General features: G+C 33.5%; 1 long non-coding RNA gene across 1 annotated transcript; it reads left to right on the top strand.

Annotated features, from left to right (window-relative positions):
• The first annotated feature begins 6,957 nt into the window (after nt 1-6,957).
• Nucleotides 6,958-8,081, top strand: LOC113321700. Its single transcript, XR_003346847.1, has 4 exons — nt 6,958-7,074; nt 7,174-7,357; nt 7,806-7,925; nt 8,031-8,081. It is a non-coding gene; the product is annotated as an uncharacterized LOC113321700 (long non-coding RNA).
• Nucleotides 8,082-8,960: the final 879 nt, after the last annotated feature.

Here is an 8,960-nt window from a genome sequence, read left to right as displayed (position 1 = left end):
GGTCATAGGAGATCTCAACATTATTTTCAATAGTGAAGAAAAGGAGAGAGGTCTGCCTTTTGATAGAAAAAAAGTAGAACCAATTTTAAATCTTATAAATAGATCAGGATTAGAAGACTTAGGATATAAGGGAAATATTTTTACTTGGAATAACAAAAGAAAAGGTGCTGCTAATATCAAACAGAGACTTGATAGAGGATTAGCTAATGCAGAATGGAATATAGAATTTCAGGGAGCTACTCTAGAAAACTTAGTTGCAATAGGTTCTGACCATGGACCTATTTGTTTAACTCTTAACTCTAACAATATAGGTCAGAGTCACACTTGATACCTGGCTTAAGGAACCAACCTGTCTAGAAGTTATAAAAAACTCCTGGAGTCATAGTTCTTCCCCTACTGAATATTTACTGCAAAACATTTCAATTTTGGGAGAAATCTTGAATGAATGGAAAAAAAATGTTTTTGGGAAACCAAACAAAAAAATAAAAATACTCTTAAAACATATTGACATCATTTCATCTAAACCCTTAGACAATAATAGTACTGACCTCCTAAACAAAAAATTGTTAGAATTAGAAGCCTTGTATGATACTCATGAGGAGATTGCTAAACAACAATCTAAAAATAATACCATTGCTCTAGGGGAGAGAAATACTAAAAATTTTCATGTAACTACCTTGAAAAGAAGAAAAAGAAACAACATTGACTGCATACAAGATAGAGATAACAAGGTAGTTTCTTCTAGGAAAGACATTGAAGAAGTGTTGACTTCCTATTTCTCTGATCTCTTCACCGAATCTTCTAATAATTTAGATAATGAAATCTTCAAGCATGTGCAACCTTGCATTTCAGTAGAAGAAAACATTTCTTTAACTGCTATTCCAAGTTCAGAGGAAATTTGGAATGTGGTTAAGAAACTAAAATCTAATAAAGCTCCAGGACCAAATGGTTTTCCTGTGAGTTTTTTTAAACATAACTGGGAAATAGTTGGACCACAATTGATCTCAGTGGTTCAAGATTTTTTTAGGAATGGAATACTTCACAAAGATTTAAACCAAACTTTTCACTTTTTGATTCCTAAAATTAAGAATCCCAAAACTCCTGCAGACTTCACACCAATTGGTCTCTGCAACACCCCTTATAAAGTGATTGCAAAACTGTTAGCCGATAGATTCAAAAATCTTTAGAAAATATTATTTCCCCTTTGCAGTATGCATTCCTATCTTCCAGACAAATCTCAGACAACATTATTGTTGCTCATGAGATAGTTCATTCTATGAAGAAAAGTAAAAAAAAAAAAAAAAAAAAACAGGGAACATAGGAGCAAAATAGATATGTCCAAAACTTTTGATAGAGTAATTGGAAATTCTTAATCAAAACTTTGCAATCCTTTGGTTTTTCGGAACAATGGTTGTAACTAAATATTCCAATGCATCTCCATCTTTTATTTCTGTTTTGTTGAATGGTTAGTCCTGGTAAGGAATTTAAACCTTCTAGGAGAATTAGACAGGGAGATCCTTTATCTCCCATCTATTCATTCTTTGTATGGAAGTTTTCTCTAGGATTCTCTATCACATAGAAACAACTAAACAGGTCCCAGGCATAAAACTAACACCAAAATCCCCTCCAATATCTCACTTGTTTTTTGCAGATGATTTACTGTCTTCACTAAAGCTGATTTAGGTAGTTGTAAGAATCTTTTAGAAGCCATAAACTTATTCATATCTCATCTGGGAAGGTCATAAACTTCAATAAATCAGGGCTATTTTTTAGTAAAAAGGTTCATGTAACATCAAGGAATAATATGAAGAATGATGAAAATAAAAAAATCAATATCAAAGATACCTATCTAGGAGTTCCTCTTTTTGTAGTAGATCCAAACTGAAGTCCTTGATAACATTATAGAAAAAATGGAACATAGAGTCAAAAACTGGCTAGCAAAGGTTCTCTCTCAGTCTAGTAAGATAGTCCTCAATAAATCGATTTTGTATAGTATGCCTATATTCAGTATGGGTTGTTTTGTCTTTCCTAAAAGATTACTAAAAGAATAAATGACATACAGAGGGATTTTGGTGGGGGTAAAAATACAAACTCCAAAAGAATTTATATCAAGGCTTTTGATTTCCTTTGTAAACCAATCAACCAGGGAGGCTTAGGACTTTAAAGAGGCAAATAAGGTTAATCAATCCATGATTAGTAGGATAGCTTGGAGACTAGTTAGTAGTCCTGATGATCTTTGGGCTAAAATCTTAAAAGGAAAATATTTCAAAAAAACAGGTGCTTTACATTCCAAGAAGAAATTATCAGCTTTTGGATTTGGAAGTGTATCTTGCAAGGTATTGAACACAAAAAAATATTCAGTTTGGGAAGTTGGAAATGGCTTCTGCATAAACATCGGGAATGACAAATGGGTACCTAATAGAGAACAACCATTAGTCAACTGCACTACCTTCAACTCCAAATAACACTTGTGTCTGACTTGATAAATCAAGACACAAAGAAGTGGAATTAAACTTTATTACTTTCTCTTTTGACAGATCTTTAGTGTCCGAAATTATGAATAAGATGGCTTCTCACAGAAATGGTGAATTCTCAGTTAAATCTTGTATGCAAAACTGTTAAATCCCATGGGATTCATTGCACCAGAAACTAAAGTTTTTGGCAAAGTTTATGGAAAATGGACATATCTCAGAGAATCAAATTATTTACTTGGAAGTGTCTCCAAGATACACTACCAACAAGACAAAAACTACGTTTCATATATGGATGTAGAAACACAATGCATATTCTGCAAAACATGTGGTAGAATCAACTTATCATTTGTTTTTTGAATGTGATTATGCACAGCAGTGTGGAACTTGGCCCCAATGGCTATACAGGGAGTAAATTCTAACTCTACTAATGCTTCCTTTTTAGATCAATACAATGTATGGCTTAAAGGTGATATTAATTATATTTCCATGACATTAGCTGCAACCAAATGTTGGTTCATTTGGAAAGAGAGAGTCATTTTCGGGTGTTTGAAAAAAATAGTGAACACCTGAGCACTTGCAACTGATATGCTGCGCCACTTCACATATTTGCATCCACATAACAGTAGTATTAACCAGCAGAAACACAGAAAAAAACTGCACGAACATCCAATGGATTTTTCCTAGCAGAGACAGCATTAAGCTAAATTTGTGATGCCTCTTGGGTGTCAAAACATACTAATGCAGGTTTTTGGTTGGTTTTGTGTTGCGCAATTGGCTAGGTACATGAAAAGGAGCAGGAAATGGGAATCTTCAGGGCTTCAACACAGAGAAGAAGCAGAAGCTCTAGCTCTTTTGCACACAACAAGATGAGCCATAAAAAACAACCTGCAGAATTTGGTCATTAAGGCGATAATCAAGTGACTTTTCTTTTAAACTATTTACAAGGAAATGGAAATGAAGTTTCAGTACAATGACAGAGTTTAGCAATATTAGAAGAAGTAAAATTTAGACGTACAAAACTAGTATCTTTTTGGATTTTCATCATGTAGACAGTGCGCTAACAAGGTGGCTGATTTTGTTAGTAAAAAGGGAAGACAAGAGAAATTTGGCAGACTTTTGGTTAATGATTTGTACCTATGTTTTTCATCCTTCAATGTCTTTAGACACTGTCAAAGCTCAAAATGTGTGTAATTTAACTCTGTTGTACTCACTTCAGATGGCGTTAATTCTGCAGATTCAGTCATCGGAGGAACAAATCTAACTGATTTGATTTCCAATGAGCCTAAATCAAAGAATTAACCCTCTGCCTTTGGTAATTATGCTATTTCAAAAAAAAAAATAGTTTGTGACTTTTATGCTTTTATAAGATGAAAATTTACTTTGGAAAATGTATCCCAAACACTCTCTTAATCATCGCTAGTTTAAATTAAAAAAAACTCATTGACATGGGGAAAGTAGTTTTAATTTATAAAACATTTTTATGTGAGAAAGTATACTACCTGCAAGCCTAGATAGCTAGATAAAAAAGCAAAAAATAATCTTATCACCTTAGCGCAGAGGAGTTCAAATCTCAGACCTCTTGGTACAACCACCCAGTTTGTCACCAACTAGATTGCTAGAGACTCACACATGGAGTAAACTACAAAAGGTAACAACTAAAAATAGAAGGGGAAATGGAAAGTATTTTTCTATGTAAAAAAGAAGAGGAATTGGAAAGATTTTTCTTTTTTAGGTTTTTTTTAAGTCATCCAAGAATTAGTTTCCATGCTAATTTTTGGTTTTTCGACTTTAACTAAGCCGAAAAACTATTTATGCATAAATATCCTCTTCACTATATTCAAAGACTCACAAAGTCACAATCATATCCTAACCGAACCTGAAAGCGTAATGTTTTTCAAAAACTTCCCCAAACTTTTCCACTGTCAAGTATTAACTACTCCCTCTGTCCTAAAATTTCTGTCCTCTATTCTATTTTTGTCTGTCCTAAAATATTGTCCAGCTTCTGTTTGTAGTCATATTTTTTAGTCAAACTCTCAAATATATTTTTCAAATTTTATAATTATAAATTATTTTAAATATCACCAATCTAAATATTAAATAATATCTTCCTCAATAGGAAACAAATCTACTAAATCAATCCATAAAGATTTTTATTTTATCTTCTATTTAAACATTTCTATAAATATTATAATTACCAATGTATTTTTCTTACATACTCCATATACTCCTTTTAATTTTATTAATAATATATCATTTAGTAGGGATAGTTTTGTAAATTCTTCTGGTCTCCTTAATATCTTGACTTAGTCAAAGCGGACTAATAATTTAGGACGGAGGGAGTATCTACTAGTACTTCATGACATTCATAAAAATGCTAATCTTTGTGGTATATCAAATTTAACTTCCCAGTTGGTTCCACGCCAGCTCGAACCAGCTCCTAACTCTTACGGAAAATGGATCTTTGTCCAAATATTTTTAAATCACGGTTCAAATGGACGAGTAAAAAATAGTTTGGCTGAAATGGCCAAAAAAAATAGTAAGGATGGCCAAAAAAATAGTTTGGGTGAAATGGCCAGTTTCATCCTAGTTTAAATTTTAAAAATAGCAAGGATGAAACTGGATACATCCTATGTAAATTAAAAATAAGAAAAAATATTTGAAAATGGGCACGATGGCACGATAAAACTGGTTACATCCTGCCTATTTTTACATTTTTTTCCATTTAAACAGTATCAAAATTTATTTGTCCATTTCATCAAGAAATTATTGATTTTAGTCTTTTTAACCAATTTTGTGTAACTCTTACGGTGATTTGAGATTGAATCATCATATACGACGAATTGTTTGGCGCATTGTGCTTAATGTATGGTCGGGTCGTAAAGAGAGGAGTTGTTACATTACCAAATGATGTTTTAATCTAATAACTCAAATGTGAAAAATACTAGAACCCCCTACTATATGGGTTCAAACATATAGAAGCCCCACAAAATGGATCCTCCACCCTCAACTCCACACTTTCATAAAATGATATTACTAGGCCCGAAAAATCAAATTATCTTTAGATCAGGCCCATAATTAATTATTCCGAACTTTAATAATGGCAACATTGCCCTTTAGTATTTATACAAGGGAATCCCAGAAGCTTTTTTTCATTTCTCTATTCTCTTTATCTTTCATCTTTATCTCTTCTGTTGTAGAACAATGGTTTCTAGGGTTCCTGAGATTCATTTTCGACTGCATCAAATTTCTTCGTCTTCATCCAAATCTTCGACTGCAACAACGACGATCTATCACATCTTCTTCGTCTATGCCTCTGTTATTTCACTTATGTCAAAGATCGATTGCATATGATCAAAAGATAGATCATATGGAAGATGAAGATGATTTGTTTAATCCTGCATCTGAAGATTCATCTACGAAATCAAATCGACGTGCAGATAAGCTTCATTTTTCATTATCTCTTAATTCAATTGAAGTTATATGTTATTAATTTTGAATTTTTTCTCTCGAAATCTTCGAAGTTAGGATTTCACTGAATTTTATCTATGAACTCATGATCAAAGTTCAGATCTGTTACAGTTTAATCGTTTTTTAGCTTTTTAAGATGAAAATATTGAAAGATGTTACAATTTTTTTTCTAGGTTTCCTTACTGAATATCAATCGATCTGTTTATCTTAAGACTTGACTGAAAATTGGTGTTCAGATTCGAAATCAGCGAATCATCATCTCTATTACCCATGTATTTGTTATGAATTTTATAAACTTTGATTGAATTGCTTAATCTTGTGTACTTTACTTCTAATTCTATATAGTTTGATGTATCTCTGTCAATGAAATCGAATTTGTTATCCTAGTATTATTTATTGTAAATTAGTGGTGGTGATATGGTTGGTTGTAAATGAAATTTACAGAAGAAGGGAGTGAAGATATGATGGTGAGTAAGGCAAAAATGCAGGCTAGCATTGGATTTGAATGAATATGTTACTGTGAGTTATAGATGGAGATGTGGTTGTGCTATTTGTGGCTTGGATGTAATGTTGCAGGTGAGAAGGAGAAAGCTGCAGCTGAGATACATCATATGTTGTAAGTGTCATTTTATCTTATTTATTGAGTAGCTCTATGTCATATCACTGCTTCTAGCGCTCATGTAGATAATTTATATGCTCTGAGTACACAAGCATATGCATGTGTAACTGGATATTACACAAGCATATGGATGTGTAACGGGATATTACACAACATATGGATGTGTAACCGGAGATTACACAAGTCATATCATGTGTAACTGCCGTTTACACAAGCCATTACATGTGTACCTGCTAAGCACCATGAAACCCAACTGTTTCAGTTAGCGTGTTCGTCTTGAGTAATATTTTTTTTTATTTATGTTAGTGAAATTATTTGTATGAAGGATCTTCTATGGTTAATAAGTTCCGGTGGTGGTATAGGTGCATGCTTTGGAGCCGGTGGTGGTGTTGGAGTTGGAGCTAAGGTGTGAATGTTGGAGGTATAGGTATAAGTGGCAGATTAGGTGGTCGGCGGAATTGCTGAGTGTCAAATTTACTTTGTTGAGTCTGTAATTCTGTAGCCACTCCTGAGGTGAGGATACGCCGTTGTTATACTTTTTCAGCTTCGGTTGTTTGCTTGATCTGAACTAGTAAGGTGTTATAATAGTTTATCTTATTCTTGCGGATGCAGGTATTTCAATTCGTTGCAGAGTGAGCGCTTTTCTGGTTGTTACTTCTCTGACATGAACATGGTCATTTTGGCGCCAACTGGAAGCGGCAAAACAGTGTTATTTGAGCTATGTATCTTAAAGCTCCTTTCCTGGTTCCTTTCTCAGGATGGAAGGTTCCTTCATATGAAGGGTACACTGAAAACAGTAAGTTTCCCTACTTCTGTTGCTTGTACCGAAAACGCGATTTATTCTCTATCATTTATGTCATACGCCTTGCACAAAACAGATCTCTCCATTTACTGATATCCGTGTTAAACTGCTAATACATATTCTTCATGATATCAATACTTTGGATACTTATGTCCCATATGTTGTAGTAAGACAAACTGATTAATCTCCTTTAATTGATCAGAAAAGTGTTATTTGTTTTCACTTTTTGAGTAGTTTGTGTATTACGGGTGCATGTGTAACTCACAATTACACATGCCATATGCATATATAACTCCCAATTACACATGCATTTTGTATGTATACCAGCTGAATACACATGTTTTTTTTTTGGAATGTTTAGACTATGGCATCTTAATATTTTTATGACAATAATTTCTGAATATAGTTGTAGCCTTTTTTGGATCAATTGATGTCTATGCAGGTCTCGACGTTTTTTGTGCGCACTGACAAGACACTAGCCTTTTTTTAGATCAATTGATGGTCGATTAGGTTGAACTAATATCAAGAACATGTTCTCAAAAATTGCTCACAGTTTGTGGAAGTAAGGCTTTTACATGGTTATATTCCTTTAAAATTAAAAACTAATACGTACCATGCTCTCTCTTAACGTTTATTTTCTTATGTTATGACATGTTAACTCTTGAAGACCTTGAACGCATTGGGATATGACCTTGTTTCCGGTGGTACTGAGAACCATCTGCGAGTCTTGGTCAATCTGAAAAACAAGGTTAGTAGGAATAACGTTCCACTTTAAATGGCATATTCCATATGCAAGTGTAACTCTTAGTTACACTAGTTATATGCATGTGTAACTGAAAGTTACACAAGCCAGATGCATGTGTATCTCCTAGTTACACATGTTATATGCATGTGTAACTCTCAGTTACACAATTCAGATGCATGTGTAACTGCTAGCTACACTAGTCAGATGCTTGTGAAACTGAAATATACATTGTTGTATGTACTGTTCATTTTAATCGTATAAATATTGATTGCTTGTTGTTATATTTCAGGTTTCAGATAACTTCATAAAATATAATTGCTTAAACGTGGTAATGGTCTCGCTGGAACTGGAGTTGACGCTGAATACACAAGTCAGATGCATGTGTAACTCTCAGTTACACTAGATAGACACATGTAACTCTCAATTACACTAAACAGATGCGTGTAATTGTCGATAAATTACACTGGTGATATCAGAATTGATAAATTGAATGAGAACTGCTTCATTGGTTAGTTTGTTTATCCAAGTGGCTATAGATGAAACAACAGAAAACACTCTTGAATCACAAAAGAGTTTGATTGCTCAATTGTTGTACTTTTCTGAGAAATTAGAAAGCTCTGATTCATCCTTATCACCAGGCTCATATGTGTTGACATATATGAAAGAAAGCAGTGCTGAGAAGTAGAAGTCAACTGATAAACCCTGTATTGTCACTTTGGTTTTGGTTTTCACTTTGAAAATTTTAGGGATCTTGTATTGTCTGGTACTGACTACTGTGCTGCAATTTTCAGGGTGATGAATTGTTTCATAAGAAGCATGGGATTCATATATCTGGGAATAGTGTGTCGTTGC

This window comes from Papaver somniferum, chromosome 11 (genome assembly GCF_003573695.1).
Source record: "Papaver somniferum cultivar HN1 chromosome 11, ASM357369v1, whole genome shotgun sequence".
NCBI lineage: Eukaryota > Viridiplantae > Streptophyta > Magnoliopsida > Ranunculales > Papaveraceae > Papaver > Papaver somniferum.
Note: the sequence above shows the minus strand (reverse complement) of the source record. Positions and strands in the feature narration are given on the sequence as shown.